General features: G+C 38.8%; 1 pseudogene; it reads left to right on the forward strand.

Moving 5' to 3' along the window:
* The first annotated feature begins 12,801 nt into the window (after positions 1-12,801).
* On the forward strand, positions 12,802-13,763 carry LOC108693034 (annotated as a pseudogene).
* Positions 13,764-25,417: the final 11,654 nt, after the last annotated feature.

The following is a 25,417-nucleotide window of genomic DNA, read 5'->3' on the forward strand; positions in this document are numbered from 1 at the left end:
CAATATCATATCAGTATAGGTAGCATAGCAATAATTCAAATGAGGAAGAATTAGAACAACAGTAAACCTAATTCTGAGAGACTCCGGCCAAGTGTCTGCACAATTTAAGCTGATATAGCACAACTCTTATTTTTCTTTATCTTGTTGACCTATTTGTCCCACGACAAGCTACTAAACATCACAAAGTATTTAATCTCATTCACGAATCGAACAGGGATCTCAGCGACCATGATGCTTGGCAGTGCGTCAAAATCGATAGCGTTGATGTGTTGTACCCACAATGATAGCTTGCGTTTTAGCCTCATTTATTAAGAACTGATTGGCCAGTCAACTATGGATCTTCGTTAATCCTTTCTATGATTTTCACTAATTTTCGCAGTCCAAATAAATAATCAAGTCATCATAAAAATTATATCCACAATTACTGAGAATGCTCCCAAAATCCGATAAATATAAACTGAAAAGTACAAATCCAAGAACAAAGCCCTTTAGCACACCAACAGCAATATCCACAGGGCTGGACTTGGTGTCACTCCATCTGTCCCTGATCACCTGTCCTATCCGTAAGATATGACGCAATTCATAGAAGCACTGAGTGAGAGAGGTGCTACCTCTAAGCTTTTCTATAAGAATTGCATGGTTAACTCTGTCAAAGGCTTTTGAAAAATCGAATAAAACCCAAATAGTAATTCTCCTCTGATCCGTAGCATATTCGATGTCATCCAGCATACTGATTAGACATATTTATGGAATGAGTCCTTCTGTAGGCAGATTGTCATGAATCGAACAAATCGAATCTTTTTAGAAAAGAAAAAATTTGTTCACACAATTCTTCCATCGTCTTCGATAGCGCAGAAAATATTGAAATTGGTCGATAATTAACGGCTGCAGGATTTCTTACTTTAGGAATAGGACATCCCCCCCCACTTTCACTGCAGGAAAAACATCATGTATTAATGAAAAGTTAAAAATGTGCTCTATAACAGGTAGAATGCACCATGAATTTCACCTAGAAGAGACACCATCAGAGCTAACTGAGTTAAATCTCATGAGACCAAAATGTGCTTCTATTGGAGTTTAATTAATGTCTATTGGAGTAACGTGATTTAAAGTAAAATTTATTATCCTCAAATTCTTCTTCTCATCCGAGGTCAATGTCACCGGTACTTTGTCTACCAGCTTGAGCAAAATAAATACTTAATTTATCCACTGTATGTTGAAGTTGTGAATTGTTACTTTTAGCCTTAACAAGACCAAGATTCTTCAACTTATTCCAAACTTCCTCGATGGATTGGGAGCCACAGACACATGCTGACAATTAGTAGGCTTTTCTGACTACGGTTTGCACTTTGTATTTCGGAGCAACTTGAAACTCCGAAAGCTGTTTGTGTCACCTCTCCTATGTCACACCCTTTTGGCAAGATCTTTCTCCTGCACCGCCCTCCTGAACTCAGGTGTGATCCATGGAGATGGATAATTTTTATAGTGAATTCTTTGCAGAGATACATGCTTATTAACAAGTAGTTTCGAGTTTAGCTGTCCACATTCTAATCAATAGATCTTTCTTTAATTAACATCAATCAAACCAGATCTTGTATTCCGGAGAAAAATACCTCCTCGTTGAAAAATTTAAAGTTACGACACGTAACGAATCTGTCCGAGCATCACTGTATTCGGATATTGTACTTGATGTGTATAAGATTATGGGTTGAAAGAAATGCCATGTCATATTGGCCAAAATCAATTATTTTCGCACTGTCATCAACAATGCAAAAATCGAGCAAAATGCTGGAGTCTCTCAAGTGATCCGGTACACAATATAAATTAGCAGAATCGGTAAAGCTTTTTTAATTGCAATATCATACGTAACCATGAGCATATTGGCATTAAAGTCCCCAAGAATAACAGAGTGTCTATAATTAATTTGAAGATGAAAAATTGATTTTGAAATTCATCCAGATACCTAATGTTTGGAGGTCTATATACCACTCCAAGCAGAAGACTGGACGCAGATTCAAATCTTATTTCAGTAATCAGGAATTCAGGTCAACCAATCTCCGAATACTTGAGAAGAGAAACCTGAAGGTAGTTATGACTATGTCTGCCCACTTTATCCCATTTGAGCGAAAAACCAGAGAGATCGATCATAGTATCTGACACTTCAGGTCTAAGTCACGTTTCAGTCAGGCAGATTATGTGATAATCCGAAGTAGTAAAAAAATGATAAAACTCATCGTAGTGTGCCACCAACGATTGACAATTAACATAACATTGACAAAGTCATCATTAAAAATTAACATTTTTAAGTCGTCAGAACACACTCGTAAATTGGCCACAGTTAATATATGCAATTTTATCTCTAATTTTACTGTCTAAAATTGAACATTTCATAGCATTAATCGCAGAGTGTATTAAGTCATTAGACAATGGACCTCTCGTGTGTTCACAGTTGCCGCGTCTTGGCGGGTTCATTTTCTTAACACAATCCTTCATGTTATGCTCACCAGAACAGTATTCACACAAGGACGCAGCCCTTAGCCATATGACTACTACTAGACATCTAAAAGACTATAGTATGCATATATGATCAGTATGCATATATGATCAAACGCAGCATAATGGAGATACGATTATTCTTTGTTAGATACTTTCGGACTACAAGCGATATCTTCAAGACATAACTCATAACCTTCCTATTACCCTTCGGCCTATAAATGTATGTTACCTTCAGATCTGCAATCCACTCGAGATTTTGGGCGATACTTCTGTTTTAATTTCTTCTGATGTCATTTCGGCGAGTCATATCATGAATTATAATCCGAGGATTCATTTTTATATTCTCCATCACCATAAGCCTGGCATTCATCAATTCTGTGCAGGATTTCAATTTAGCCAGATCTAGTTTGTTTGTCTCAATTCTAATACCTTTATTCGGTGCATACATAATCCTGTTGACCTTGAAGGGACACTGCGCCGGCCTAAGCATGTTAAGTACAGTTTTTCTTGATGTCCTGTGAAGATGCAAATCTGTGTGATTCTCTTCGGACACTACAAAAAAGTTAGCGTGAATGTAAGCACCTCTAAATTGGATCTCGAGACATGCAGATCTTTGACGAGAGCGACTTTATCGCAAATGCGTACGAACCTGAATTAACATTATCACTAGCCTTATTGATCAGATCAGCTTTATCATGTTCAATTAAAGCTTCTTGCACAACCTTTTTAATATTATCTATGTTAAATCCGCTCGATCTCTCATTCAACAAATTTATCAGAACAGTAGAGTATATCCAGGAAAGCATCCCTGCGGATACGCAACGCAGCATCGATCTGACCCCTTTTCTCCATCGTTTCCTTACTGGTCAGAATGATTCTGCTGGCTAGCTCACATTGACTCAACAGAAATCCTTAATGCATTTATTCTAGAGATATTGATCAAAAAGTTCTATCCATCATATTCGATGGAGCACTAGGCCGCTTGGCAAGACCGCGCCTCAGTCCGGCAGAGTCACTCCCTCTATTTCTCTCTATCGGTAATGCACGAATCGTCCGCCATGCGACACGACTACAGGGCCTACAAACTCGCAGTATACATGCACAATCAGATAACAGGTAGGTAAAAGAAACCCCCACAAGGCAGCAATCGGCAGAAAAATAGTCTAATTATGGAACGACAAAATAAAACGTGTACAGTATATATGTAAAAAAACAGAGAGAGATCAAGAAAGGGAGAGAGAAAGGGAATGAACGAATGATCTTTATTTAGCTTCCTCAGCTATTTTTTCTACAGCCATAACATAATACATTCATTTAAAATAATAACTAATTTAACAATCCTTAAGTATTCTAGGTACTATTTTTATATTAATATATTCTCTTAACAATATAAAATAATACACTATTTCAGTACTATAGTCTAGACATTGCACCTATAATATATTCTCTTAATAAATTAAGTTTAAATGTTACCAAACTATTACTTCGTTTTATCTCGGACGGTAATTTGTTATACATTTTTATACCTTCATAAAATAGGCTTTTCGCACTCTTAATTTTTCTATTATTTAATACAATATTTTCTGCTCGCTTTGTACTTCCAGTATTACTATTTCCTACATATATCATTCTATTACTAAGGTATTTCCGAAAGTTACATATTTTATCATTATAATACAAAAATACTCACATTATAAAATAATTTCCGTCTTACTGAATAATAAATTGTAGTACTTGCAACATGAAAGAGGGAGAGAGAGGGGGAAAGAGAGAGAGAGAGAGAGAGAGAGAGAGAGAGAGAGAGAGAGAGAGAGATTCATATATTCGGTTTCGTGTTTGTGAAGAAACATGATATAAGATAGATTTCCATTTTAAATGTCCTTGGTTAAAATGTCCTTCAGAAAAGTATTTAGAAATCGTTGCCATTGAGACTTTTATTCAAGACGTCGAGGACAACAACATACTTTAACTTCAATCAATTTAATCAAGGGACATTTTCCAAAATAAATAAAATCTGTGCGGGATCCTTTCCTCAAGTGTACATTATGATGATTATCTTGATAAAATTAATTATCTCTCCAAGATGTTACACAATGACACAGCAATAGGAAAGGAGATTGATGTTACTGCCATAATTTTAGAAGGGAAAAACGAATGTAAGGTGACAAGAAAATTGGAAGGGAAAATTAGGATGAAGATAATACTTGATAGGAAAATGATAGAAAAATAGGAACCAGATAAGAATTCTGTGTCATTTTGTTTGTTCAAACCATTTAATTACTTTTTAATGTACCATCTCCGAAATCTATCTCCTATGACGGCTCATTGTCGATAATTTTAACTTCATTCCATTTAAAATTATGACCATGGATCAACTGTTCGAAATTACTGATGGGGGGGAGGATCGTTTTTCTCTTAGTGTCACTTAAATATTTGGATATTCTTGTTTTTAATTGACGTTTTGTTTATCCTACATATATCGCATCGCAATCGGCAGCATGATATCCTGTAAATCACTTCTTGATGCAACATAAGATTTAATAAATCTTTCTAGTAACATACTTTTTAATGTGTAGAATGTAAATTTTTAATGTAAGAATGGTAAATACTATTTTTTTATGTAGGCCAGTAGTAATCAGCAAGAATGAAATAGTGACTCGGAAATAGTTTTCACAGTGAAATATCGATCACTATTTAATTGCTTATATTATTGATTATGGGTTGATTATGGTATTGACAGATTCGTTCTGGTGAAATTTTATTCTCATGTTAATGGCATGCGTGCGTGCGTGCGTGTGTTGAGGAAATGAACTTTAATGGATACCCATTGTTTAATAAAATATGAACTAATTCTGTAATATTTTTTTTGGTGCGAAGGATGAGATAAGAACATTATTTTGTCCACCATACCAAAAATCACGCCTTTCTTGTAATAAATTGAATATTGGAAGTTGAAATTCAAAAATCTTCCTGAAAAGTTAGTTTTTTAACAGTCTATTATTATTTACGAAGACTATTATTATTTACAATAATATCTACATCCAAAAAACTTAGTCCGTCACCATCATCACTTCGTGAACTGTAATCGTTCATGTAATGAATTAAATACATTAAGAATAACAAATATTCCAAATATTCTACCGCTCAAATATTGCTCAGGGGCAGCCAAGCGAATGCATCTATATATCTAAAATAAAATTTTAACTGATAAGATAACCGCCGAATTGCAATCTCCTCTAAGTCTTCCAATATAGTATACCAGCTATATCGGTGATTCCAATCATAATCCCATAGGTGTATCAAAAATTTATTTGATATTTGATGAGATATTTTAGATGATCAAGTTAGAGGAAACACCCTGTATATGAAATTATTATAAAACGTTTTAAAAATTTAAATCATGTTTTTTGTAATTTTTTTCTCTACAATATAACTTTTTTCCATTCTACTTAATTAAAGCAATTAAAGCAAGAAATAGTTAAAGACAACTTCATGAAGCTGAGAGACTAACATATCCGTTTATTAATTCCTAGATTTGTTGGCCCCAGCGAAAAAATTTCTATGTCAAAGTATGCCAAAAACTATTCCTAAATACGCGGTTTGGAATACGAAAGAGATTGGGCGTACAATTCTACTCCTATACCAAAATAAATCGATTCATGCCTTTGTACGCCAAATAACACCAAACTGCAGCAAACTACGTCAGAAATAATATAATTATGTCTTAATTATGTCTGAAAGTATGCTTAATTACACTAGAAACTACGCAAATAAACCATGGAAGTAGTTTGGCGTACAATTCTACTCCTATACCAAAGATTTACACCTTTTTACATGAAATTGTATTCTAAGTATAGTTTTGAGTACATTTATATTGTATTATTTAAAGTAACAAGATAGTATCTTGAACTTTGACATGAATTCAAGACATCATCACGTTGCTGTTATGATGGAATTAGAATTCCATCGTAATATGAGCACTTTAATATTAAAGCTCAACTCATTTCACATGAGAAATGCTGCGTTCCTTATATTCTTTTCTAGATAATTCTTATTTATGATTTTATACATATTCACTATAGTTCTTTGTTGGCAGAGATGCATAATGGATACTCACAGATGAGTAAGAGTGATTCTGCGAAAAATATAGAATGGCGTACTTTGTTATAAACAGAAAAATTAAAAGATAAATAATGTACTTTGGCATAATTTGGTAAATGGATAAAATTATTTTTATGTCCAACTACTCGATTGTGATTCTGCATAGAAAGATTTAGAATGGCAAACTTTCTCCGAATACTTACGAAAAAATGAAAAGCAGCTTAGAGGAGTTCAACAGAGAAACCTAAAATAGAAAGTAATGATCAATACCAGATGTATAAGCTTAAATCCGCTATTTTTTAGTCAGAAAAACATATTTTTTTTCCTAGGAAGCAAAAACAAATTTATTTAAAGTACTTGCCCTCGCTAACTGTACATTTTTCCCATCTTTCGGGCAATTTGTGTGTACCACGTCAAAAAAAATTCCTCATCTTTCGAGGCAACCACTCATCAAGTCATTTTCAGATGTCTTCGTAAGAATCGAAGTGCCGCTCAGCGAGCGGATGGTCCATCGACGAAAACAGGTGATAGTCGAATAGGTGATAGTAGAAGGTGCCAGGTCAGATGAATAAGCGGGAGCACTTCCCAGTTGAGTGTCTCCAAGTAGTTTTGGACCATTGTTGATGTGTGCGATGGTGCGTTGTCGTGGAGGAAAATCAGCTTATCATATCTTTTCCGATAATGCGGCCTTATTTCACGCAGAGTACGGTGCAATTTGATCAGTTGTTGGTGGTAGCGGTGAGCATTAACAGTTTCACCAGATTTTAACTGCTCGTAGTAAATGATTTCCTCTTGATTCCACTAAACGCACAGCATCGTCTTTCATCCGAAACGATTTGGTCTTGAGGAAGATGTTGATTGCGCGGGATCAATCCAAGATTTCTTGCATTTAGGACCCACTTTTCATCGCCTGTCACAATCCGATGCAGGAACGACTTTTCTTTTTGTCTGACAAGCAGAATTTGGCATGTGTTTAGGCGTTGTTTTGCTCCATCTGCCTATCTTTCAGTTCATGCGGCACCCATTTTCCGATCTTTTGAACCTTCCCCATGGCATGTAGCCGCATGGAAATGGCTGCTTGAGAAACACTCAATTGCTCGACAAATATTTTTTGCGATTGGGTATCGTCCAAAAGAGCTTGTAATTGACAGTCCTCAACCTTCCTGGGCCGATTTTCACGCTTTTTGTCACTCAGATCAAAATTGTCGTCATTGAACTGGCGAAATCAATCTCTGCACGTTGTTTCCGATAAAGCATAAGCCTCCACAAGCATTCGATGCGATTAGGCAGCTGATTTCTTCAAATTGAAACAGAAAAGCAAAGCTTCCCGCATATGCTTTTTTTTAAGCAAAAAGCTAGACATGATTACGAAAGAAAAAATGTATGTTGTTGTATGAAATTGCTGATGATGTGCACTGGTTAATGTTGACAGATGTCAAATAAAAACAGGTGTCACATAAAAAAAAGTGTGTTGTGTGCCCAGGATAGCTTTGTACGCTCCACTGCCACCTATGAGCAAACAGCGGATTTAAGCTTATGCACCTGGTACAACAAATAAAATTATTAAAGTAATAAATATAAAAAAACATATAAATTAAGCATATATACGTATTTTTTGTTAATGAATAATCTAATTAAAAAACAGTAATTGTTAAGCTTAAAGCCCTTATCCTCTGATCTTGATAAAAAATTAGTCTCAAAGCGTTTTTGCATGAAATAAACGAATCTGGTAAAAAAGTGTCGCTCTATCCCACGAACCGAGATATTAATTGAATTTGACAAATATTCAAGTTAGGAAATCTGTCACATTAATAGTATAGAAGTTAAACAAATTCTCTCTTTTAACTTTTAACTTTTTGAACACAAATTCATTGATTTATAAATACAAATTTACTACTTTAAAAACATAAATTTGCTGCTTTAAAAACATTAATTCATTGTTTTAGAATCGCATTCACTGCTAATGAGAAAAGAATTTATGTGCTTTAAAGTGAAAGAATTTTTGTTTTTAAAAGTAAATTTGTGTAATTAAAACAAATACATATACATAGAGCTGTCCTCGAATTGAGATGACAGATATCTTAACCTATAAAATCTCGAACGCTTAATTCGAAGCTAATCGCCGCATTTTTTTATTAAATTCTTTCGTTTTGAGTGAAAACGCGTCAAATGAGTATGATTTTATTAAGATTCTAGGATGGATTCATATTCTAAATACCATTTCTTTTTAAAGCAAAAAATTTTTTTAAAGCAGAAAATTTGTTTTTGTAACCGAGAATTTGTTTAATTGAAATAAAAAATCTTCACTTACATAGTTTCATGTCTCTCGATATCACCGATGTGACAAATTTCCTAATCTGAATATTTGTTTAATAATTAATATCTCGATTCGTAGGACAAAGCAACACATTTTGCTAGATTCATTCATTTCATGCAAAAATGAATCGAATAAGTCAAATGAGATTAATTTTTATCAAGATCGGAGGTCCTTCAATAATTACCTAAAAAACATTGATTTACATACTTGATGGCTTCATTTACTCAAATAATGTACATAAGTAGTATGCGGAAAGTTTTAGCTGGTCAAAATCCTTCCTCCACATCACCCTTGGCGCCATGGGCGTGACTTAGATGATCAGTCTGGAAAAATCCGCGCTCTGATTGATTGGTGGGTGAAGAGTGAGATAATGAGATAATTAAATGGTGTGTTCTGATTTGAGCCATAGCTGCTAAAGGATTTAAGATTGGCTCGGCTATATCTTTCCACGATTGGAGAAGGAAATGGTAAAGGACCTCCGACAAAATGGAGAGTGAAATTTGAATTCTAAATATTTCAAATGCATATTGACACATTTCACACACTTTGCAATTCGATAAAAGTAGTTTTTGTTGCATCACAATTATCATTATGTTGATTTTTTGTTTCTTCGCTGGTATTATTGAATCCGATATTTTCACTTCTTTTCTAAGATCTCCGCTACTATTTTTCATAGAGTGAGGTATCTCTTGATCTTCTTTATATGCCAGCAATATTGATTTTGTGCCGTAGAAAGTGGTAAAGTTGATGAGGATGTTCTTTATGTCAACAGGGTTTAATTTCACTGTTATGACAGCTTAAATAATCCTGTGAGTATACATGTTGTCTACAAATTGTTGCCAACAATCTGCGCTGAAATAAATTCCATCCATATTGTTTCCAGTTAATTTCATAAAAGGCTTGAAAATTCCTTCGTTTGTTCTTTGCAATCCCACATGTATCATTGTATGAGAGTTGTTAAGTCTATACATTGATAGCAACATATGAAATCAATTGTTATTGCTCACATCTTCATCATTGACCTGATCTTGACAAAAGCGCTCCATTTTCTCTGAATTATTAGCGTCTTTTTGTTCGATCATTCCTCTTCAGTGTAATATAATATTGAACGACACAAATAGTCCAAAGTGTTAAACGAAGGTCAAGTAGCACAGCACTTGTTCACAAAATAGTCGCGTTGCGACTAGACGTTTACGATGAGAATGAAGCAGTGTACCTCTGTCTGTCGAAATTTATATTTATATATTCTTCGAAAATTAACAAAAAATTGCTTAATAATAATAATATTTAATTAAATTTTAGAAAAAACATTCTAGAAGAATCTTTCTCATGAAATTCTCGGTTCTCCTTTTTTGACAAAAAAAGAATTTTCTCGAAAGCTAAATAATGAAATTATTTCATACTCAAACATCACGAACATGTTCAAACCTGTAATATTCATGCGTTAAACGAAAACAGTTATAAAAAATTACAACGTCAAATAATGAGTTAAAAATCTTTGATATAAAAAAATATTTTACGAATAATAAAATGTACAAAAATATAAATTTATTAGAATGAGCAATTCTCAAAAAGTTGAAAATTATAAATATTTCAGTAATAAGGCATATCCAACGTCATTTACGGACGAGTAAAAAAGTAAACTAGAGTAGCATAACAAGGCGGATTCTAATCCATGGGGCTAAAGGGGAGCGCGGGGAGTATTCGTAGGCGCGGAGGGGAAAGCGCGAGGAGTACTGGTAGGCGCGGGGAAGGAGGAGGAGGGAAGTTCCCGGCGCTATCGGTGTTTATAATGATACGTGATGCCGCCATGTTGTGCCGCCGCATTCATTCCAAAATGCGTTCGGGCCGCCGTAGATCCCGCGTCAACCCCAAAATGTGGTATAACGCGAACAAGATGTTTTCTAGGTGACACATCATTGACATGTTCTCACAATTCTTTGGAATTGTGAATTCTTTGGATTTGGAAGGAAGAACCGTAAGATCGGTGACACGTCGTGATGCGTTAAGAGAGAAGCACCGATAACGATATTTTTTTCTAAGAAGAGATCGGTGACACGTCGTCACTACTGCGACCCAATAGGGATGATAGATAAAGGGACAAAGAAGTCACAAATGGAATATATAATAGGATCATAAGCGCGCGGCACCTCAGTTGGCGCCTTTAAAGATTACCGAATCGCAATAAGTATAATGCGAAAAGTATAGTTGACCATCGTGCAGACAAGTTATTTGAAGCAATGGAAATAGAATTTAAGAACATAATGGACGATGTAGAAGTCGAGAATATCGAGAAACGTTGAGAACATAGCTAACGTAGCCGAGTATATTAGAAACAATCCGGAACAGTTCGCGAATATCAAAGACAAAGTGTTTGAAGTATTCGAAGAAATGAAAGTAGACTTTGAAAATATAATGGACCAAGAGTCATCTGACGAAGAAATGCTATCCGACGATAGTGGATGTGCTAGTGATATGAGCGAATATGAAATCGATCGCGTAAAAAAATTTGTACAGCCTTCGGAAATCCGTACGTTGAATGCTCGTACTAAACACTGTTACTGTCCACAATTATTATATAACGGGTGATACTTTAACTGTATGCACAGCATGCATGATTCGTATAGCTGACATTAACGATGTAGGAGTGTATCACGTCAGGGAGATTGGTTCTTTCGGTAGACTAGACGGCAAGTTGCACGAATTGCAGAAGACCTTTGTATAGTATATTCTTGTGCAGCATGTCCCATTCTGCACACATTAAAAAAAAGAACTATTGTGAACAGTATTGGAAAATATGTGGGAAGACTATAATGTAGATGATGTGCTATATGTTCTCGGTAAACCGCAAAAAAGAGAGATGTGCTAATATCGCCGTAGGTGCAATTCCTATGCGATCGAGAATTAGGTATACGTGATGAGAAACATGAAGTAGTTATTAAAGAGCTCGTTTCTGACTGGTCTTTACTCGCGCGACAGAAAGTGTATCCACAGTTACGAGACAAATGTTACGAGGATGATGAGTATGAAAAAAGACATTGATGGAATAGAAATGTCAATGTAATAAAGGACGATTATTATTGGGCGAAGAAAATCGCAGATAAGAGCTAAGGTTGGTGCATATGCATTAAGATTCCCGCGGGTAATGAAAAGTGTGTCGAACTGATTATTGAGAATATATGGATGGAGTTTCGTGATCGCAATCTTGCACTAAAATCTGTTTTTCAACAGATGTGATGAACAATGCTTTGAATGCGAACAGTGCACTTTCGCAAATAAACATAATGAAAAGGTGTTAGAACGTTATGATATTCTAGATATGTCACGATGTTGCAACGTGTATGAACGAGTCACGTGCTCTATGAAAGAGTGCGACGTAATCTAAAAACTGTGAAAAGACATGGAAAATCATAAGCGAGTGGAACACGAACTGTTGAAGTAGTGCGGCCAGGTCGCTGCACTTTCGTGTGGTTGCAATGATGCGACGAGTGCATCGAGCAGCTCGAAGAACTTTGTCGTGCCAAGCGTCCGCGCCTCGCAGTTGGACAGAATCCGTGGTGGCAAGGATCGCGCGATTCGCGGGTACAAAATCGCAATTGGAGCGACGTTTCGTGCACATTGGCGAGCATGCGAGTAACAACGAACGATCTCTTGTCTGGCGAGAGAGTCGTATATTGACAGGTGCGGTGATAAATTCTAATCACATCGAGCTGCAACGGTTTTTAGAAGACGATTGAAATGTAGCTCTAGAACGAGTGCGAGACTATAGAAAGACACAGCAGTAAAAGTAAACACCGCGTTCAAGTGAATTCGCGACGAAGGATAAACGTGCTAATAAGAATATAGTTACAAAGAACAGCGAGATATACCGATACACCGATTTGCGCATGGTACGAGCAGCACGTCATCGAGCCTATCCTAGCATCGCTCGAAGAGTTCCAAGAACGCGACAGCGGGTGGCATTGTCACGTATATTAAATTTGACTATCAATGTGAACAAACTAAATCCCCTGCGCGCGGGATGTCACATCGAAGTGCCACGAGAAATAGCGATGAAACAAGAGGTAATTAATGTTCGTATGACGGACAATGCGTGCTTCGTGTGGTCGGTGGTCGCCGCTCTGTACCTAACTGAAAAATATACGGAACGGGAATCATCCTATTCGCATCATACGACAGTATTGAATCTCACAAACATTGAGTTTCCAATGACTTTAAAAGATTTCTAAATTTGAACGGTTGAACGCGGCGTCGATCAACGTGTATGGTCGAGAATAAACAAGTCGTTCCTTTGCGGCTCATCGATAACAAGAAGGAGAAGCACGTCAATCTCCTGTATCTACAAGATTCACACAACGACAACCTTGGCTACTTTGTGTGGATAAAAAATCTATCGCGTCTCGTGAGTTCGCAGATTAGTGGGAAAAAAAACAAGAAATTTTTCTGCGGTAAGTATAATAAAAAAGCGGTTTTCGGTAAGTATAATAAAAAAAGCCAATAAAAAAAAACAGTAAAAAAAGAAATAATGAAAAATGATTTCTCTATTATTTACAGGTGTCTCCATTACTTCAATTCCTGCGAAAAATTGCAATTGCACGAAGTGGACTGCCAGAAGATCAACGACTGCGCCATCCGACTGCCGAGCGAGGACGACAAGTGGCTCCAATTTGACAACTACAACAACCGGGAACGAGTGTCGTTCATCGTTTACGCCGACCTGGAATACGTCCTACGTAAGACAGAATTCGACAAGAAAGACGCGTTGTCGTACGCGTATCAGCGGCATGAAGTGTTTAGCATAGACTATTATGTACGATGCGCGTACGACGACACATTATCGTCGCGATGAACGCTGTATAATGTGATTCGCGCAATAACTCAACGATTTGGTACATCACGTGAAAAATATCGTATCCGCCAACGTGTCCATGGAAACATTGTTTAAACAGCAATGGGAGGCATACTGTAGCGCGACCCGTTGTCACATCTGCGAGAAACCGTTCGCGCCGGACGATACGCGAGTCCGCGATCATTGTCATCTCACCGGTAGATAGCGCGGTCCAGCGCATTCAAATTGTAACTTAAATTATAAAAATTAGTTCTATATTCCGATCGTATTTCACAATTTATCGGGCTATGATGCTCATTTTATAATTAAAGAAATTGCTACTGCATACGATGGACATGTAGATGTATTACCGATAACGAAGGAAAAATATATTTCATTCATCAAACATGTCGATAACACCAAAGACAAAACTGAAAAGAATTTTTAGAAAAATGGTGTAAAATTAAGATTCATTGACTTTTTCAAATTTCTAAATGCAAGCCTCGATAAATTGGTTGTATCTCGACAAAGATAAATTAAAAATACGTTCCGAATTTTGCAAGCTCAACGCGGAGGATTTCGATCTTCTCACACGAAAAAGTGTCTTTCCGTTCAAATACATTGACTGCGTCGAAAAATTGCAGGACGCACTTATCACCGCGCGAATTATTTTTCAGTTCGTTGACTGGCGATCGTATCCGAAAGCGATTATGCTCACGCCGTGAAAGTATGGCAGCGATTCTCCATCCGAACGCTCGGCGAGTACAATGATTTGTACTTGAAAACTGATGTCTTGTTATTAGCCGACATTTTCGAAAATTTCCGCAATAGGTTTGTAATAGGTAACTCGCAATTGCGAGTTACTGTCTCGATCCCGCGCGATTATTATACATTGCCAGGTTTCACGTGGGACGCCATGCTGAAACATATGCATGTAAGATTTGAGTTGCTCATCGACAATGATATGATCATGTTCATCGAGCGCGGTATACGCGTCGGTCTCAGTCAATGTTTTAGCAGATACAGTACAGGCTAATAACAAGTACATGCGTTCATTCGATCCCATCGAAACCATCGTCGTACTTGATGTACTACGATGTGAATAATTTGTACGGATGAGCGATGTGTCAACCTTTGCCATTCGCCGAATTTTAATGGATCGAAGATCGCTGTGAACTTTGATGTGAGCGCGATCGCTCCGGATTCATCCATTGGTTATATTCTCGAGGTCGATCTCGAGTATCCGCAGCATCTACATTACTGACCTACCTTTCTGCCCAACGCGCGATAAACCACCCGGCAAGCGCGAAGATAAACTTCTAGCGACGTTGTACAATAAGCAGCAATTACATCATCCACTATCGCAACCTGCAGGAATGTCGTCTCGGTCTTCGTCACGGTCTTCGCGTAACAAAGATCCACTGGGTGCTACAATTTGCTCAATCTCATGGCTCCGCAATTACATTGAACTCAATACACAATACAAGTAGAACGCGCGCAAAAAAGATTTCGAAAAAAATTTGTATAAACTAATAAACAACGCGGTATTTGATAAGACCATGGAGAATGTGCGCAATTACGTTGATGTAAAATTAATAACAAAATGAGACGGACGGTACGGCGCGGAGGCAATGATCGCGAAACCGAATTTTCACAGCCGCAGTGTCTTTGCGGGAAATTTAATCGCCGTCGAAATGCGCAAACTCGAGGTAAAGTTCAACAAGCCGATTTACGTGGGTATGTGCATACTCGACATATCGAAAGTCTGCTTGTACGAATTTCATGAGTACATGTCACCGATGTATCGCGATAAATGCAAGATCATGTACACCGACATGGACAGTCTCATTTATCATATAGAATGCAACGATGTTTATAAGAATATGAAACGCGATATCGCTAGATTCGACGAGCGATTATCTGGCAGACAACGTGTATGGTATGCCTCTCGCGAACAAAAAAGTACCGGCCTGATGAAGGATGAAAATAATGGTGCGATAATGACCGAATTCGTTGGAGTGAGAGCGAAGATGTACGCAGTAAGAATGGACGGCAAGAAGGACACTTCTTGTGTCGGCGTAAAGAGTACGTCTAGCGTACGTCGTAGCGCAAACGATAACGTTCGACGATTACATGCGATGTTTGAACGAAAAAAAATGACTCGCCATCTTCTTCCGGCTTCCACGAGACGTCTGGATGAGTAGCGTGATGCAACTCATGCTCGTAAAAACGCTCCAGCGACGGATTTTCCGCGATAATCCTCGAGTAGATAGGTTAGGGGATTGATATGCTGTATCTTAACGATTGTAAACACCTCGGTGGTCGAATTTGTGTAACCCTTCTCAAAAATCGTCTTGTACTTGCTCACGCATACCGAATCGCCCACTTTAAATTTTGTCGGACCAGCAATCTTTATCGCGCGGTACACCGTGTCCAAGAGTCTTTCGGCGATCGCGGGAGTTACGTCAGCAGGTCGTCGATAGTCCGATGCTTACGCGCGTTGTAACCTGGCACGAGACGCAGTAGCTCGTCGATCCACTTATAATTGCCGTTGAGTGTAAACCTCTTCGGCATGTCATTCTTGAGCGTGCGATTGAATCGTTCGACCACTGATGCTTTCAATGTCGAATACATGGAATAGTGATTAACATTGTGTGTTTTTTCAAGATTTTCTGCACATCAGCGTTGTAAAACTCTTTTTCCATATCCGTTTGTAAATTTTTCGGACATCTTCCACTCTCTCGAACGATCTCAGCGATAGCGTTAGTCATCTCGCTTCCGTGATCTTGGTACGGCCCATGCGTACTTGCTCAACACATTAATGACGGTGTATGTAGTGGTGGCCTCTATTGAAGTCTGAGTACGGGCGCATCTCGACGATATTAGCCTGCCACAGATCGTATCTTCGAACTATGACGCGCCTTCGCAGAAAATTTCTGCTCTCGCGAGCATGCAATTCCTCGACGAGTCGATGTCTCTCGGGGCTAATTTTTCTCTTTTCACTGAATCTCTTTTCTGATTCAACGCGTAATACACAGAACAAAAGAATTTTTTTTTTCTCACTGACACCACTCGACTGATTCGTTTCGTCTATACGCGATTTAATATGTAATAAGTTGTCATGAGCGTTGTTGCCCGCTCGGTGCGAAGCGTCGAGCAATCGTAGACGATCCACCAGTTCATTGGGATCATCCCAATGCATGTAATCAATCGCGTTGTCATTCAATATCATTACATGAGATAATCCCTTTCCAGATTTCTTCTTCTGTTTCTTGGGTATGATCGACATTAACGACGTGATTACGTATTTGTACTTGTATCTCCTATTGCTCGATAATTGGCCCTGCGATTGCTTGTCTTTGTGCCCGTTCGTCGCCAGCAGCATGCTCTTGTACTTGTTCATATCGTCTTCCGTATAAAGGAAATCGTCGGGAATTCTCTTGAAAATCAACTCATAAAGACCAGGTGTACCGACGTATCATACACCATCGATAATTATGTTGTCTACATCATCCATGTTAAAACGTTTATTGCCAAACATTAATCCATCCTTGTGTAGGTAAACGCCGTACCCATCGCTCTTCTGTTTATCTCGCGTTCCCCTCAGGATAGTCTCGACGTACTTTTGACTCAGCGGGCCCAAGCCGGCTCGTAATGCCTCTCGACCTTCTGACGTTTGCAACCGATTTTGAATCTTCGTCGCTAGGAAGTCTTCCATCGTTTCGAAAACATTGTCCAATGACTCTATCGTCGGTACGATTTTGCTACGAGGTGTGGAAGTTATCGGCTGTACACGATCATGCAATCGATCATCGAATTTACGAAGTCGCGGAACTCGAACGTCTCGCTCGCTTTCTCTCTCTCCTCCTCCTCCTCCTCTTCTTCCTCCTCTTCCTCCTCCTCCTCCTCCTCCTCCTCCTCCTCCTCCTCCTCCTCCTTTTCTTTTCTCTCATGCTTGGAGGCAGATGCTGCGTTATTGTCGCGCGCACATCAGCCATGTTCATCTCTGACGAAGTATCGACAACGACTAGTCACGCTACAGTATCGCGTAGTCGTTAAATTCCTTTTTGTATCTCCCGTCTTTAAGCGCACTGTCCTTATCTATCACTAAAAATTCACTTTTTTTTTGCCAACAGTCGCGACACAACAAACAAAATTCCTATGACATATCGGTATTCACATGATCGTTGTAAACGTTTTAAGTTGTTACAATCCTGTTTGAACAGGATCAATAGATTCGCGTATCAGATGTTTAAGTATTCTCGCGTACGTCTGTCAGAGATAGAAGCAGTCAACGTTCGAGTGGCGGCCTATCGAAAAGTATTCTCTCACCGTATCCTGTTTGTCGCATGCTACGTCATCAAAGATAAAAATAGAATTTGGGCGCGCTCGGTGGAATGATATCGCTGTTGTTGAACAACGTAAAATAGCCGATTTCGTCGATAGACGTAAATAAATTTTCGAGATATCGATACTTTGGCTGTTGCAGCGATTTTGACGTACACATTCTCGAAACGTACGCCGTTTGGACTCTCGAGCAAGCTTATGAAAACGTTTTACCATAATTCGACGAGCCGCAAATGATCGCGCGTGTAGCATTTCGCCGTGCTTGCGCTTCTCCGCGCTGCCTCATTCGCGATTTCGCCTCACAATTTACGTATATTGTTAGCGGTTGCAGCACGAATTTCATGCTTACACTAAAGATTGTGCGCTCTCGAATGACTATTTAAAGGTGCATGAATCCGCAAATCGCGTAGTAACAAAATGTATCTCGCGCTGTGTCATCCTTCCGATATTCGAGACTTGAACGTCGAGCAACTGCATTATATATCCAAGGTCATACTCTTACGCGTGTACGGCGACTATATCGAACACATCTGGAACAAGCTTTCGGAACACATGAAGGCAGATTCGGAGGTTTGAACCTATCGAACTTGCGACGAGCACTATAATCAACCGTGGCAGCGGATGCACATCGACGGCCCTGCACCGAAGATAAAGGACTGTAACGAAAGTCAGCGTCGCGCAGCGGTCTGCTGAATCGAGCGATAAACGCGCTTCCTTTCGAGTTACATATTTCGGGTTACCAGTTTTGCGGCCCGGGCACTCGGCTTACAAAGCAAGGTGACTAGCCAGAGGTGACGAGGGCATAAATCCGCTGAACGCGGCGTGCCGAGAATACGACATTGCGTATTCTCGGAGCAACGATCTCACCGATAGACACGCGGCGGACAAGGTACTCGTCAATAAAGCGTTAGGACTCGTCATTGCGAGAGATTCGACTCTGAGCGAGAAAGCAGCTGCAGCTGCCGTCTGGGCAGCGATGAAAGCCAAGACCAAGATCGGCATGGGCACGAAACTGAAGAAGACAAGGAAAAAGGTGACGAAAAAGCGGATATTTTCAACAGCGAAATGAGGTGGTGCGTTATCAATGTTGGGCGCGCTCGGATCCTTGATTGGCGGAGCGGCCAGCGTGGCGAAAGCGGTAAATGACAGCAAAGCCGCGCGACGTCAGCTCGAAGAGCTAAGAGTAACGTCACGATCGCGCGATGGAGCAGGGTTGCGGACTGTATCTCGGCCTGTACAAACATGGACAAGGTGTAGCTGCAAAGAAAAAAAATACGTCGAAAAGATGATAAAAATGCCGTCTGGCTACCAATGTGCAATTGAACGAGCTCGCGAGACGTATGTGTGTACCATATTTTAGAGGCGTTTTCATGCGTAACACGTGACCGACGAGCGGCGCGTACCGAAACGAATCGTGAATCTGGACAATGCAACGGGGCCTGGATATCGTACACGAAGAGAAACAACCGCGTCGTGTATTTTGATAGTTTCGGTAATCTTCGACAGCCCAAGGAACTAGTGCGATATTTCGGAAACGATGCTATGACAATAGAGTACAATCACACGTCCTATCAGACGTACGATCAGAGCTTCTATGGACAGGTGTGTCTGCGGTTTCTACAAACGGTAGACGCGCGTGAATTTAAAAAGCTCGACGAGATGCTGTGAAATCTTAGTATTAGTCGAACGTTTTTTCCGTTATGTCGTTGACACTTACCCTGAGCGGGAAGAGCACCATCCTTGCGGCGAACTACTTTCCCGCTATAGATTTGAGTGATGGAGATTACGAGCTCGATCTGGCGAATTTTGAGACTTATTACACGATACCGAATGTGAATGAATCGAACAACAAATTTTATTTCGCTAAAGCGGAAATTATAATTCCCGAAAGTTCATATGAAGTGCGAGACATACTAGTAAATGAATTTTTGAAACGAGCGATTTTACGGAAACGTCCACATCGCGACGCGCTTGAATCGTTGACGTAGTGCGTGGTGACAACAACAACAACAACAACAATAACAACAACAATGATGCCGATGACGATAATAGTAAAGGTGGAGAATACCCGATTATGCTCCGCGCAAACTATAACACGATGAGATGCGAGATTAGATGTGCATACAGAATAAACTTTGGCAAGCCAACAGCATTGGGATGCTCATCGAAGCGTATACTGCGACCGCGAAGGTGGCACGAATCGGACGTGTTAATCAACATAATAAATGTAAACGTTATCCGCGTAGAGTGTAACGTGACCGCGGGTGCGTACAGCAACGGCAAAAGCGCGCACACGATACACGAATTTTCGCTGATCGTGCCTCCAGGATATAAAATATCGGAGAGGCCGGCGCAGATCATTTACTTGACGATCATCGCACGGATCATTACGGATCTAACAATACGCATCGTTGACCAGAACGCACGATTGCTCGATTTTCGAGGAGAAGAGATCACCGTTAGATTGCACATACGACAGTGATAACGCGAGCGTGAAATGTTCGTGCTGGACAGAACGGAGCGTATACAGAGAGATAACGTATTCTTTACAAGGCCAGTGATGTCACAGTTCGATAACACTCGCACATCCAGCTGCATCAGACAAAAGAAGAAGAAGAAGTTTAGCGTATCAAATGTTACATTTTTAAGGTCTTTGGGATTCGCGGTGCGCAACATTTGAGATCTGATATCCTAAATATTAAAGACAAATCGATCTTCGATGATCGCATCAAGATTGAGACTCACACGTACAGTCCGTTCGCCAACACAATGTTCGGGCGATGAAATAAGAATACCCATACAGCAACAGGATCTGTACACACTACCGTACGAAAGCTTTCTATACGTCGAAAGAAAACTGACAAAGTGGTCCAAACTAACAGAGTGTTCTCGGGAAATAATTGCGTCGCATTCATATTCGATGAGATTCGATATGAACTCAACGGTGTGGAGATTGATCGTAACAGAAACGTGAGCATACCGTGGTAACTAGCACACTCAAAATGTAATAGTGTCATCCGATAGAAGCGTGATTCTGCGAAATGCCGGCTGGGATGCGCAGACTACTGCCGGATATTTTAATTTCTGTGTACCGCTCTACGTACTGCTGGGATTTTGCGAAGATTACAAATGCGTGGTGATCAACGTTTGTCATGAGTTGATTTTAATACGAGTGCGCGACGACAACAATTGTCTGACGGGAGGTCCGGCGACAGAACCAACGCTCGAATTATTCAAAGTACAATGGCGAATGCCGCACGTATTATTGAGCGAGATAAATAAGTTGTCTATGCTACGCGCTTTGGAAAGTGGATGATATCTGAGGATGGTTTTTGACTCGTGGGATCTGTACGAGTTTCTGTTCTTGCAGAGCACAACCAAACATTCGTGGGCCATCAAGACGGCTACTCAGCTCGAGAAGCCACGCTACGTTTCATTTTTGCTATGCAAATAGGTCGAAAAAACGTCATGTCTGAAGATATAAGTCAATTCGACGATTGCAAATTAATCAATGCGAAACTCTACCTGAATTCGGAATGTTATCCGTATGATGACTTGAATCTGGATTTTGATAAAAACAGATGTGCGATTCTGTACGACTTGTACGCGCGTTTCTGCAAGGGCTACTACGGATACGAGTATCTCAAGCCGAGTCTCACCTTTACTTTTTTACGTAATGGTCACCTGTTCGTGATCATTGATTGCTCTCGACAGAACGAATCGGTCAAGAATGGCATTGTGGACGTGCGATTAGACTTTGTAAGGAGAAACGTAATGTAAGGAGAACGTGCCCGCAAATGCAACAGCCTATTGTCTCATCATACACAATCGCGTGATTCAGTATAATCCATTGACCAACGTTGTGCGCAAAATCACCTAAGCGCACTTCCGACATGATATAAAATCTACGATACGTCGCATTCGATTGCAATCGATCGCAATCTTCTCAACAACATGCTCGTGCCAACGTTCATGGATCTGCAAGGATTCATCGTTAACAAAAAATTTATTGTGAAGGAAATAGCGGTGTTGAAATAGGAGACTGTTCTCACACATTACATTTTTACGAGTCCCATATCATGGAAATTTTTGACAAGATCCGACAGGTCTTGCGCTTCCTGGTTGAGTGCTTATCACCATGGATTGCGATGGGAAGACGGAATGATCCCATATAACGAGGCAAAACGCTTGATTACGACAGCTGTATTTGAACATAATGTTATCGTATACGTTAAGGGACACGTGAAACGAACGTGGCTATGGAACTTGCTTTTGGACGATGAGTGAGAACGCATATGCATCGAGACCTTGGATGCAGTTTACGAAGATATGGAATCTTTAACTAATCTGGATGTTGCTAATACTATGCGATGTGGACAACATGTTAAGAATTGCGCGTTACAAAATGTGTTGAAAATATATATCTGGTGGTTGCAAAAGAATTTTTTAAATAAAAAATACATTAACACGTATTTATTACATATTTCTTTTTTCCCTTCCTTTGTAATACATATACTCATATATATGAACGTATATATATATATATGTATGTATGTATGTATGTATGTATGAACGTATATGTATGAACGTATATGTATGAACGATGTATGTATGCATGAATATATAAATGTATGTATCCGAAAACATCGACGCTTCTGTTAAACGCGTCGCGACATGTTCTGATAGTACATATATGCAATATATATATTGTAGGTAGTGTATAAGACTTTTTTTTTCAGTCAGTCGTAAGCTTCAGTTACGAGCGTTAAAACATGGATCGTAAAAGAATATATACATCGAAAATCGATCGAGCGAAAGGGGTACTGTCTCTTGTCGCCAAGTCAGCTAAGTCCAGCGAAGGAAAAAGTGAGATATTGGGAATGTTCTGGAGAAAAAACATCAAAATCGTCAACATTCTCATCATCATCATCATCATCATCATCATCATCATCATCATCATCATCATCATCATCATCATCATCATCATCATCATCATCATCAATGCCATCGAAATATAAATCATAAAAAGGATAAACATTGATAAACTCGTAACGAAAAAAAGTACGTAGAAAATGTACGATAAAACGTGTCGCGACATGTTCACAATTCTTGGAAAGAGGGGAGGATTACTCCCTTTTCTATTCTAGAAGTTTTATCATATACATCGCAATTTACACGGATGCAATCAGTCTTGCGATATCCGCTTGTACGAACGGTTGAAAAATATTCTTTGCTAAAGACAGCAATGCATCATATGAAACGAAGAAGGATTGCAGAAACATGTAAGGTTTAACGTTCTATATACAAAAGAAAACGTTGTTTAACATTACGTATATACTCAGCATGGAGTATCGTGCGGTGCATTTATTGAGGAGACATTACGGCGAGATCTGACGGCTACGGGTTACAAGTATTTGGAAATTAAAATCAACGTTGGTCCACCGAGTTATGTGGAGATCGCCCTGGGAGATCATCGCGGACACGAACTGTCGCTATCTATCGCATCTACGATGCAATGGAATATTTACAAGATGCTACGAAACGAATATAAAGATAATTTTATAAGCATTGAACCGCTAATCGTCAACGTTTGCACGCTGAATAATGCTACGCTCGTACGTCTCGATTCTTCATCCGTATGCATTACGTTGACGGAAACGACGCTACGACATATGTTTGAATTTGACGGATGTATCGACGTAATGTTCGAACGATTAGCCTGACTCATCGATACGGTTGATGCGAAGTATACGCGATTCTCCAACATCGCGCTATACGTGATAGCGATATTTTCAATGGGCATCAATTCGTCGATTGCGAACTATTGGCTTTAGCTTTTAATACGTATAAAAAAAGAAACGATGTAATAACATGTGAATAAAAAATTGTTTCATTCCCATTACTGTATGTGTACTATACTTTCTTTATTTTCCATCCATTCATCCATTCATTCTATTCCTCGACACGCCATCGTACTCCGTTTTAGATAAATAACAGTCACGCTTGTTTTTTTTGTATCATGAATCATATACGTATATACGCACTTACGCATGTATGTACGTATGTATATCATATATGTATGAACGTATATGTATGAACGTATGTATATTTCCACGTAAGAAAAAAAAAAAGGAATTATAGGTATGAAAATAATGCAGCGTGAACTTTCAGCAATTCGACGGCGCAAATAATCGCGGCTACTATATATTAAGCTACTCTTATAAAGAGTGCTGCAACGATATAAGCGATACTTTTCTCGTGACGATACTTATGATTTGAATTGTTTTATATACAGCTATCGCCCCAACATAGTTGTATATAAAACAATTTAGATCATTCGCTGCGGCGAAGGTTGAGTCTCAGTGTCAGTCATCTTGCATTGTCCGCGCGCAATCGACTGTTATTACATTATTATGTTTTTGAAAAGTGTGACCCGGCTTCAAACGCGCAATTGAATTTATGTTACTCTTTTTCTACATATTGTTTTTTGTTACTCACCGCATAAGTGACATTTTCGATTCTGGTATCTCGTATCGACTCTGTTAGAGTCGAAAGAAGTTTGTGCTTTGTCCGCGCGTGATTTTTTTTTCTTAGTGTGCAAAAAGTATTTTCGCTTAAAATTACATTAAGTAATTGGGGTGATAGTGAAACTTAGTGACAGTTATAGACATTAATGGGTTTTTTTTTAATTTCACTCTCATGCAATAATGAGTAACTTCAGAGAACTTCTAGAGATTCACTACGAGTATCCCATTGAGGGAGTAAGTAATTTTTTCTTTCTATTTGGATTATTTCTATTCTCTTTTAACATTTCTTTTTTTTTTTAGCTGATTTATGCTTATAACGCTTTTTTATTTTTTTTTTCCAGTACATTATGACAACCAAAGGGTTGTGCGACAGTTGCTGAATGAAGTGGGGATCCTGGTAATCCCTTTGGTAAGTTCTGTTAAAATTTTAAATTATATATTATACCATATTTTCTAATTATCTTTTTTTTAAATTTACTTTGTTATACTTTTTCCAGGAGACACATCGTAGCCACATCAATCAGGCTTTATGAATATATATAACAGCCAAATGATACGTGCAGAGAGGTGATGGGACCGGGAGGAACATGAGATTCTTGATGTCTGGTTGGATGAAGACTTCTTTTACTAGTACGAACTTTTCGGCCTCCGACCGTACGAACCCGATCCGGAGCCAGAAGATTGGAATTATAAGTTTCATAAAATTGTATGTATAAAATATGAATAAAATTGAAAAAAGGAATAGTTATATATTTATATTTATATTTTATATTTATATATTTATATATTTTATATTATTTT

This window comes from Atta colombica, unplaced genomic scaffold (genome assembly GCF_001594045.1).
Source record: "Atta colombica isolate Treedump-2 unplaced genomic scaffold, Acol1.0 scaffold85, whole genome shotgun sequence".
NCBI lineage: Eukaryota > Metazoa > Arthropoda > Insecta > Hymenoptera > Formicidae > Atta > Atta colombica.